Raw genomic sequence first — 11,537 nt, 5'->3', positions numbered from 1 at the left:
CATCGTTGAGAGCAGAACATGGGCACCTTGACCAGCCACTTGCCTCAGTGAACCCCTTGGTCCCAAACCATACCAGCCTCAGCCATCTCTTCATGTTAGGCTCCAGCACCCACATTCACTCAAGCTCCAGAGCTCCTAATAAAGGTAGCCCTACAACAGTATACAGCAGGACATCTTGGACAGCACCCACTACAGATCCAGCCATCACACCAAAGCAACAGAGGCACAAATCACTCTGGGACACACTAGGTCTGCACCTGACCCAGCTCCAGATGACTCACCAGAGATCCCCTGTGTGGAACAATCCTAGACCTCCTAGCCTGCACCTGCTGAAGCTCTAGACATCCTGTTAGGGTGTCTCCTGTGTGGAGCACCACTGGGCCACCTGGCCTCTGCCCACTTGAGCTTTGGGCTCCAGCCAAACCACCGGGTGGCCCCAGTGCAGAATGCCCTAGGAACCCCAGTGCGCACCCATGCAATTCCAGCCAGCCAGCCAATGCTGCCAGGTACATGCAGTTTACAAAGGGCACATTCCTACACAAGGCCATTACTTCAATACTAGGAAAAGTAGCTCCCCCATCTACATGTAGAAACAAACATAATGTCTAAAAAAATGAGGAGACAGGACTATGCTCCAGACAAAAGAACAAGATCAAACTAAAAATTAAAAACAAAGATAAGCAATCTATCTTATGAAAGTTTAAAGTAATGGTCATAAAGATGCTCACTGTACCTGAGAAGGGTAGATAGACTCAGTGAGCAGAGCTCAAGAGAAAATATGAGAAGAAAAAAAACAGATTCAAGAATACAATAATTTAAATGAAAAATACACAGAAGGATTCAACAGATTAGAGATAGAAGAATAAGTCCAAGATCTGCAAGGCAGAGTGCTGGAAAGGACCCAAACTGAAAAGCAGAAAGAAAAAAAAATTAACAAGTTAGGATAGGTCAAGGGAGCTCTGAGATAATATCAAGTGTACTAATATTTAATTATAGGGGTTCCAGAGGAAGAGACAAAGGGATAAAACTTATTGAAAGAAAGAGAAAACCTTACCTAACATGGGAAGAGATCAGATATCAAGAAAGCACTTGAAACACCCATAAAGTAAACCCAAGGGGGTCCACACAAATACACATAATTAAGGTGTCCAAGATTAAAGATAAAGAATATTAAAAGCAGCAAAAGAGAAGCAAAAATTTACATTTAAGGAAAACCTCATAAAACTATCAACTGATTTTTTTATCAGAAATTTGGTAGGCCATAAGGGAGTAGCATGGCATAGTCAATGTGCTGAGAAGAAAATTACAACCAAGAATACTCTATGCAATGATATTATCAATCATAATTAACAGGAAGATAAAGAACATACCAAACAAAAATTAACGGAATTTATTGCCACTAAATCTTACAAAGAAATGTTAAAAAGACTTGTTTAAGTGGAAAAGAAGTGATCATGACCACAATTAAGAAAATTATAAACTGAAAAAATTGACAAGTAAAAGCAAATGTACAATAAAGATAATGTCAGTGACTTATATAGCTAGCATGAAGGTTAAAAGACCAGGTGAACAGTTTTATCTGAAAATTGGCTAAGATCGCTTCTCAGCCTTTTGGCTAAGATCAAGTGTAGTATCTGTTCTTATCAATTTAAAAATTGGTTAAGAGACTCAATTAAAATGATGAAAAATATGACAACATATACATAAAACATGGAATAATAATCTAAAGCTTTTAGAAAACGTTTGAACTTAGGCAACCATCACTAGATTGCTTAACATAAAGAGCCATATAATTAGGTTGTTATATACAAACCTCATGGAACCACAAAAAACACAGGGTGACTGAATGGATAAAAAACCCAAACCCATCGGTATGCTGCCTACAAGAGATTTACATCAGACCTAAAGAGACATACAGATTGACAGTCATGGGATGTGATATTCCACGCATATGGAAGTGGGGAAAAAAATTCAAAGTGGCAGTACTTCTATTAAACAAAACAAACATTAAAGCAATGACTGTAGGGGAGCCTGGGTGGCTCACTTGGTGGAGTGACCAATTTGGGCTCAGGTCATGATCTTGTGGTTTGTGAATTCAGGCCCTGCATAGGGTGCTGTGCTGACAGCTTGCTCAGAGCCTGGAGCCTGCTTCGGATTCTGTGTCTCTTTCTATGCCCCTCCCCCATTCATGCTCTGTCTCTCTCTATCCCTCTCAATAATTAATGTAAAAAAACAAAAAACAAAACAATGATTGTAGGAAGAGTTAAGATGGTGGAGTAGTAAGGGAATCCTGGGCTTGTCTCATCCCTGGAATACAGCAAGATCAATATCAAGCCCTTTTGAACACTTAGGAAAATGATCTGAGGTTTAACAGAACAATCTACATAATTTAAGAGAGAGAACACAGCTGATACATGGTGCTGAGAGGTGAAATGGGGGAGAGAGGAGCTGTGGTGCCACGGAGGAGAAGGAGTTATTTTCACAGAAAGGAGAAAGAGAGAGGGAAAGAGAGCAGCTCATTGGGTTTACACAAGAAAGCACTCCCGCTGAGAGCAGCTAGAGAAAAAGACTGAAAACACACACAAGGAACTGTACAAGAAAACTGTTCCCCAAAACCATTGATGGGAGAATACAGAAGATTTCAATACCATTTTTTTTTATACAAACAATGGAGCACCGAGTCTCAAGTTTCAGAGGTCAGCCCCTGGTGGTGTTCCAGGGAGGAAGCAAGGCAGAGCCCCCTGAGATGGCAGTGTTGTCTGAAGACCCCCTGGACTGCACAGGGAGAAGCAGTTCACTTGCTTGGAGTGCATTTGGTGGAGATAAGTCCTTTCCCCAGGCAAAAGACCCAGCAGGCACTACCAAGTTACCAGGTTCACCCCCATATAGAAATGAAGACTCTGGCTGAGGGAAGCAAACACTGGTGCCTGCTGGGTGTTGTGATTTACCATAAATCCCGAGCCACTGCCACTGCATGATGGCATGACTATCTACTGGGAAAAACCAACACCAGCATGTTGAGACCTTCTCCCAAAAAAATCACTGTGGGTCCAAACTGTGGAGGTCTCTGAAGTGTGGGGTTTTGAAACACAACTGTGTCTGAAATAAAACTCTGGGAAGAAACATGACCTGAGAAGCAGACAGCTTGGACACAGACAGGGATAAGGTAAGGAGCTGATGGAAGCTGGGGACACAGGAACAGTGACTGTGTATCTATGAAGGTGTCAACCTCCCCGCTCTGGAGACTAGAAAGCAGGTAAAGTCTTTACACCATGAGCCCACCAACACTGTTTGACCCCAGTGAGCTCTGCAATGCCACCAAGTGAAGAACTGAGTCCCCTGTGCCTTCCAAGCTGCCTGAGAATCAGAGCAGCAGGCCTCTCCCCAAGAAGACCAGCAAAAATCCCTTCCACGCAAGGGATTTGTAGCATAGAATACTACAGTTTTTCAATTCTGGGGGAAACTGGATCTACCTTCATTTAGGGGTTTTTTTTTGTTAGTTTGGGTTATTTTTTTTGTTGTTGCTTTTTTAAAAATTTTTGTTTTGTGAATATAGAAAGAGCAAAATTTTGTATCTTATCTTTTTTATTGTTTTCTCTCCTCTTTTTTCTCTCAAGCTTTTCTCAACAACCACACTGAAATAAACCTAGGGCCCAGTTTCCTTTATTTTTTAATTTTTAATTTTTATTTCATTCTATTATTATTTTCTTCCTCCAAAATGAGGAGACAGAGAAATTCACCTTAAAATAAAGAACAGGAAGAAAATTACAACCAGGGATTTAATCAATACAGATATAAGGAGAAGTCTAAACTAGAATTTAAAACAATTATAAGGATACTAGCTGAGTTTAAAAAACAGCATAGACGACACCAGACAATTTCTTTCTGCATATAGGTAAAAGAACTAACATATACTCAGACCAGAATAAAATGCTATAACTGACATGCAAGCAAACACAAATAGAGGCCATAAAAATGAGGATGAATGAGGTAGATGACCATAATAGTGATATAGAACACAAAATTATGGAAAATAATGAAGCTGAAAAGAAGAGGGAAACACAGACCAGGGATCATGAAGGGAGACTTAGTGAACTCAGTGATTTATTAAAATACAGTAGAATTCATATAATAGGAGTCCCAGATGATGAAGAGAGATAAAAAAAAAGTGCAGAAGTTTTATGTGAGCAATGTATACCTGAAAACTTTGGTAATCTAAGGACCCAGTCATCAAAATCCAAGAAGCACAGAAAACTCCTGTTAAATTAAACAAAAATCAGCCATTGCCAGGCTGTATCATAATCAAATTCACAATATACCCAGGCAAGGAAAGAATCCTGAAAGCAGCAAGGAAAAAAAATGTCTTTAACATACAAGGAAAGACATATCAGGTTTGCAACTGATCTGTCCAGAGAAATTTGACAGGCCAGAAAGTGGAAAGACATACTCAACATGCTGAATGGAAAAAAAAGTGTGCAGCCAAGAATATTCTATCCAGTAAGGCTGTTATTGAAGATAAAAAGGAGAGATAAAGAGTTTCCACAGAAAAAAAATTAAAGGAGTTTGTGACTCTTAAACAAGCTCTATAAGAAAGTTTAAGGGGAATTCTCAGTGAAAAAAAAAAAGAGCAAAAGTAGCAAAGACTTGAAAGAATGAGAGAGCATCATCAGAAACATAAAATCTACAGGTAACACAATGGCACTAAATTCATAAATTTCAAATAATCACTCTGAATGTTATCGGACTAAATGCTCCGATTGAAAGACCTAGGGTATCAAAATGAATTTTTTAAAAAATTCCATCTATATGATGCCTGTAAGAGATTTGTTTTAGACATAAAGAGACCTCCAGATTGAAAGCGCGGGGATAGAGAATCATCTTTCATGCTAATAGACATCACAATAAAGCCAGTCCCCGTACTTATATGAGGAAAACTAGACTTTAAAATAAAGACTGTAGGAAGAGATGAAGTAAAGCATTATATCTAAATTAAGGGGTCTATCAAGAAGTTCTAATAATTTTAAGTATTTATGTCCTCAGCTTGGAAGAACCCAAATATACATAAATTGCTAATAAATAAACTCATTGACAATAATACAATAATATTAGAGGACTTTAGCACCTCCCTTCTAGTAATGGACAGATCACCAATGCAGAAAATCAACAAGGAAACAATGGATATGAATGACAGTGGACTGGATGGACTTAAACAGATGTGTTCAGAACATTCATCCTAAAACAGCAGAATACACATTCATCCTAAATGCACATGAACATTCTCCAGAATAGATTACATACTGGGACACAAATTAGCCCTCAACAAGTACAAAAAGATCAAGATCACACCATATAGGTTTTCAGACCACAACACTATGAAATTTGAAGTCAATCACAAGAAAATATTTGGAAAGTCCTCAAATACATGTGGGTTAAAGGATATTCTACTAAATAATGAATGGGATAACCAGGAAATTAAATAAGAAATAATAATTTAAAAATACATGGAAGTCAATGATTATAAAACACCACAGCCCAACACCTTTGGGATTCAGCAAAGGCAGTCCTAAGGAGGAAGTATATTGCAATTCAGGCCTATGTCAAGAAGCAAAAGGGGTCCCAAATACACATCTCACCCTTACACCCAAGGGAGCTAGCAAAGGAACAGCAAATAAAGCCTAAAGCTAGCAGAAGAAGGGAAATAATGAAGAATAAAGCAGAAAGAAATGACATAGAAACAACAATAACAGTAGAATATATCAATGAAATTAATAGCTGGTTCTTTGAATTAACAAAATGATAAATTTATCAAAATGAAAAGAGGACCCAAGTAGATAAAATCATGAATGAAAGAAAGGAGATCACAACCATCATCACAGAAATACAAACTATTATAAGAGAATACTATGAAAAATTATAAGCCAACAAACTGGACAATCTGGAAGAAATAAGCAAATTCCTACAAGCCCACAAACTACTGAAACTAAAACAGAAAATTTCAACAGACCCATAACCATCAAAGAAATTGAATCTGTAATCTAAAATCTCTCAACAAATAAGAGTCCTGAGCCGGATGGCTTCCCAGGGGAATTCTACTAGACATTTAAGAGAAGAGTTAATACCTACTCTTCTCAAAGTGTTAAAAAAAAAAAAAAGGTGAAAGAAAGAAAAGAAATAGAAGGAAAACTTCCAAACCCCTTCTATGAAGGCAGCATCATCTTGATTCTAAAAGGAGACAAACAGCCCACTAAAAAGGAGAATTACAGTCCAATATCACTGATGAATATGGATCCAAGGATTCTCAACATGACATTAGCAAACTGAATTCAACAGTACATTAAAAAAATTATTCGCCATGATCAAGTAGGATTTATTCATGGGCTGCAGAGGTGGTCCAATATTCAAAAATCCATAAATGTCATTCACCACATCACTAAAAGAAAGGTTAAGAACCATTATGATCCTTTCAATAGATGCAGGAAAAGCATTTGACAAAATACAGCATCCATTCTTGATAAAAGCTCTCAAGAAAGTTGGGACAGAAGGATCATACCTCAAGATCTTAAAACCCATATATGAAAGACTGACTACTAATATCATCCTTTCCCACTTACACACATGCCCTCCCTCCCTCAAAATAAATAACATTAAAAAAGGAAAACAAAATTGAAATTAAAAAAAAAATAAATAAAACAATGACTATAAGTAGGTGATGGGATTAGTCCTTAACCCCATGTGATCTAATATCAGAACCTCCACTCTTAAATTTTCTACAGAAGTGAATGCTCCAATTTTGATTCTTGAATGAATTGTTATACACTATTAATTCTTGAATGAATTGTTATAATTTTAGAGACAGATCGCCTGATAAAAAAATCAATAATGCCAACTAATATATGTGGTAAAGTTTATTTCAAACAGTGTATGAATTTTTATATTTATTGTTTTTACTTCTGTTTAACCAACTTTACTCATTATCTAAATGAAACAACTTATTTTCTATTAAGTATCTTGCTTTATGTATTTGACCTCAAATTATGAGTTTTAATATCACTTGTATTATGCTCAATATTCATTATGCTCTAATTCCATAATTACAGAATAAAGACATTTATGTCTTTTGTTTCAAAACTTTTGTTTTGTGCCAATTTTTCACAACACAAATCAAAAATGTACACAAAAATCAGTTTCAATAAACCTTATAGAAATACAAGCACTGATGTTGAAATTGCCTTTGTAGATAAACCCAAAATATATTTATGTGCATGATATCTTAATAGAGTTGTTTTTCTGGAAGAGACAAGTCTACTGTTCACAACTGACCTCATCATAAAATTACATATAGACGATTAAAATTGCACACCCTGAATAACATGAGTATATTTCCCTATGTTATACTTATTAACTTCACAGTATGAAAGATTTGGGGGGAAACTTATTGACAGCTTTTCTATGAAAGACTTCTTTGGGCTGGGCAATAAAATAGTATAAGATAAAAATTAGCTGTGCAAATCTGAGGTGTGGACAGGACCATACAAAGGACAATAGACTACAGCCTTTTGAAGTGCGTTTGCAGTTTCTGAATGCAATAAAATCAATAATCATTTTCCTTCATTTAATTACAGCCCCATGATTCACTATGTTAGTTCTTTAAATAAAAATGTTAATGAAGTTGAATTAATTTCTTTAAAAGTAATCCCATGACTTCTATCAACTCAATTTTTATCCTTAACTAGTGAGGAATTGGCTTGGCAGCCAGTGGTTAAAAAGTAAAGGAGGAGGTTAAAAGCAAAAGGTGTTTCGAGGAAATATCTCTCTACTATTCATGCTAGAGCAAATTCGCTTTTGCCAATAAATAAAATCAATTCTCTACCTTGTGTGACACCAATATGGATGAAGTTGCTGCATTCATTTAGCCCATCAAATTCGTATCTCACAGGAGGGCTGGACTAAATGCTTTTGTTCAAGAGAAAACAAGAAGTGAAACCACAGCCAATACTGAAATTTGAAATCTTTAAATCCTAAATCTAGTCCTAAGCAGAGCTGATAAGGAAACTATTCATTTTCAGGTATTTCTTATTGATTTAATTATTGATACTTAAGTCCTTCTGGATGTTTTGAATGTCTAGCTACTTCTGCAGATAAGGTGAATCAAATCTCACTGAGCAGCAATCTCCTCCCAAAATCCATGGTATATATATGTTACTTAATATTAGGTCACCTCAATAATCACTTTGCTTTATTAATTCAATGCCTATTCAAGTAAAAAAATTAAAAATTCCATTCATTGCTTTTATTCAGTATATAATGCTATTTAAACTAACATTAATATGACATGTTCCATCTAGTAGACTGGTTTTAAATAAAAGGCAAGATCAGAGTTAACTTCTTTCACTCCATTCTTCACACATAGGTTCATGTTGTTTTTGTAAGTGGATTGAGGTTTTAGTTTTAAAAAGGCATGCCCCAGAGAATTCTCACCAGTATTGCTTTATTTCATTCAGGTCTTACTAGCCTTACCATAAGCAAAAATCCAGTAGTAATAGAGAAGATAGAAGAATTCACTGGAGAGCTCAGGAAGGATAGAAATTAGGAAGAGAACATCACTTAAAATCTGTGTAACCTTGATTTCCATAATTTGTATCAGTTTATGTGCCAAGTTGTCTTTTTGCTTATTTTTCTCTATTTTTGTTTTATTTCCTTTTCTAAATGCAGCTTCAACTTACCCATAATTTATCCCAAAATGTTGTTCTTAGTATGTAGGTTCTTACCATGTTAATAGTTCAGTTACCACATGTAATCAAATTCATGTTCTATTTCAAATTTTTCAGAGATGAAAATTTGACAGTTTCAATTAAAACAATGGATCCTTCATGAGTGACCAATGATAAATAAAAATAATAATATACTAAAATATAATACTATTCTAAAAATACTCAATTATCTCTCATCCAATTAATTTGTCATTTTATGGACTTGGGCTATCCAGTGTGTGGATTAGAAACTTCAATCCAGATTAAATATTAAATACCCCATATGGCAGTGTGCAATGTGTTACAGGATATGTAAAATATAAAACATGAATCTTTACAATAAGCTTCTTATTTCAATAAGGACATAGGTATTACATATAAAAAGTGGAATTTACAACATTCATAACAATATATTATCAGTATTCCATTTTATATTAAGAAACCATTGGTTATGAACTTTAAAATTATCTTTGTAGAGAAGATAAAGCAAATAATTGAATTTTTATTAGAAACATAAGATTGCACTTCATGATATCAATTATTTTTTGTTAAATGGCTTTTTGACATGGGACAGACACTGACTTTCTCTAAAATTCTAAGCCTACTACATTCCTAAGAGGCAGACACTTACCAAAATATAATGACTGTTGATATGTATATTTACATAGAAGTATTATATGTATAAATGTGACCTCCTAAATGATTTAACTCACCTCAAATCAAACTTATTTTTTCTTTACTGTGGGTACTTAAGTATAACAACTACAGCAAATACATTACAAATATAAAGTCAGGTTTACTAACAAAGCAGATTTTTTAAATCCTTCACAAGGATCAATAATTCGGCTTCTAGCTTATTGTAACCAATAAAAAAAATCCAGATACAGTTTCCTGATATACACCATTTACAAATATAAACATGCTACCTACTCAAGGGAAGCAGGACGATTCTCAGTCTCAGGTACTAAGAAACTGGTCCTTTCCATTCTCAAAAAACAGGCTATAGTTCAATATAATATCCTCAAAAAGATCTTCATGATGCCTACAGTAAGGAAAGACATGGGGCTGATTCAGTGTAGGCTGACACATCTTACCCAAGTGCAATTTATTACAAGCAATCATATTCTGGGAGAGAACAGAGGAGTAAAGGTCTCAAGAACAAAAGATTATGATTTATTTCTACAGCTATGCAACGGTCAGAATAAATTCATGGACACACTGTAGAGTATTAAAAAGCTTAGTGCATAATCCCCAGGCAACATACTACAACTCAGTTACTATCCTTTTTACATTTAAGTGGGATGCATAAGTAAATTTGAGATTTTATTCAGAATAATGTACCTATTGAGTAGGCATTTTGTATTATTTGTAGAATACAGGGCCATACGCTTCTACTGTCAAGTCAGGAAGGAGTAGGTTTTATAGCTTCTACTGAAAGAGCAGGAACCTGATGGAGATACAGGCCTTGAGAGACTACTACCCACAAAGGGGTTGGCCTGGGTTAAAAAAAAAAAAAAAGTTTCTGTTTTCAAGTAGCTACATAGCAAATTAATCAGCTACCTACTTTTCTGAAGAAAAAATACATTTCTGTGATTTGTCCTCTCGCATACCTTAAATACATATATATAGAATTTTCATATTTACTATTGTTTAATATTCTGTGTTTCAGAGGGAGCCAAGATGGCGGAGAGGAAGGGAGCTCTGTAAACTCCGTCCGCCCCATCGATCAAACTGAGAAGGATATTACTCTCATCTGCAACAGCGGAAGGAGAAAATACGGACTCCAGAAAGAATAGAATCTCAAGGATACCTGAGTGAGTGAGTGCGAACTGGGGAGATCTGAAAACAGGCCAGCCCGGGACGGGCAGGGGAGGCGGGATCCCCAGCCCAACGCGGGGCAAGCGCGCAGAGCCCGAGAGACAAAGGGAAGAGACTGAGAGTCTGAACAGGCTCATAGTACTGTCTCTGGGGAAGAAGTAAAGAACATTTGGCCGCGCTTGGAGAGAGAATCCCACTCCAAAGATAACTGCTGAGTAGCCGGAATCCCGAATCCGGGTGGTGCAAAAGAAGGAACAGCTTCCAGCCCTAAGCCATCTCGGTGGCGGGGAAGCAGCAGAAGCAGCTGCAGCTGCGGCAGCTGTGCAGCAAGAAGCGGCCCCAGTAGCAGCCCCGGCTGCTGCGCCGGGGTTGCGCACTTTGAGAGGCGCCCACGGTGGCAGCAGCTGCCGGCCTCAGTGTGGTGAGAGGTGGTGGCAGCGGCGCCACTGTAGCGGCGCCCCAGCAGCGGCTGCACCAGGGGCATGCGCACCTCGAACTCGGTTTTGGGAACGGGACCATGCACCTCATTTCCACAGCACATCTCGCTCCCTGCACTCGCTGTGCGAATCCCGAATCCCAGGTGCCCACAGGCAAAAATAGGGCCCACACCTTTGCGACTCCCAACAGAGTCGGCGGCCGGTGGAGGCCTGGGTGCGCGCTGGGCTGCAGGAGCTCCCAGCTCATTTCCAGCAGTGCACAGCGCCTTGAGCAACAGCTATCTGAAGCCAAGAGAGTCTCAATTTTTTTTTCTCCTTCCCCCATTGCAATCACTATCCTGGCTAGGGGTGGGGACTCCGCAATTGGGTCTGTGAAGATGCTTTCACCTCCTACTGCTCATTTCGCCTCAGGCAGGGGCAGCTGAAATCCCTGCCTGAGCCAAGACAAACGGATTCCTCCCTCTAAGAAGACAGCCACCAAAACAAATATATTTCAACTGTGGTAGCGCAAATGTGCATGGACTGGAACTTT

At 37.6% G+C, this 11,537-nt stretch overlaps 2 pseudogenes; one reads left to right on the top strand and one right to left on the bottom strand.

Moving 5' to 3' along the window:
• The window catches only part of LOC115301966, a 105,185-nt pseudogene extending 94,133 nt beyond the window's left edge, over nt 1-11,052 (bottom strand).
• On the top strand, nt 1,596-1,701 carry LOC115303813 (annotated as a pseudogene).
• Nucleotides 11,053-11,537: the final 485 nt, after the last annotated feature.

Source organism: Suricata suricatta, chromosome 1 (genome assembly GCF_006229205.1).
Source record: "Suricata suricatta isolate VVHF042 chromosome 1, meerkat_22Aug2017_6uvM2_HiC, whole genome shotgun sequence".
Classification (NCBI taxonomy): Eukaryota; Metazoa; Chordata; class Mammalia; order Carnivora; family Herpestidae; genus Suricata; species Suricata suricatta.
The sequence above is the reverse complement of the archived record's forward strand: the minus strand, read 5'-3'. Positions and strand labels throughout refer to the sequence as shown.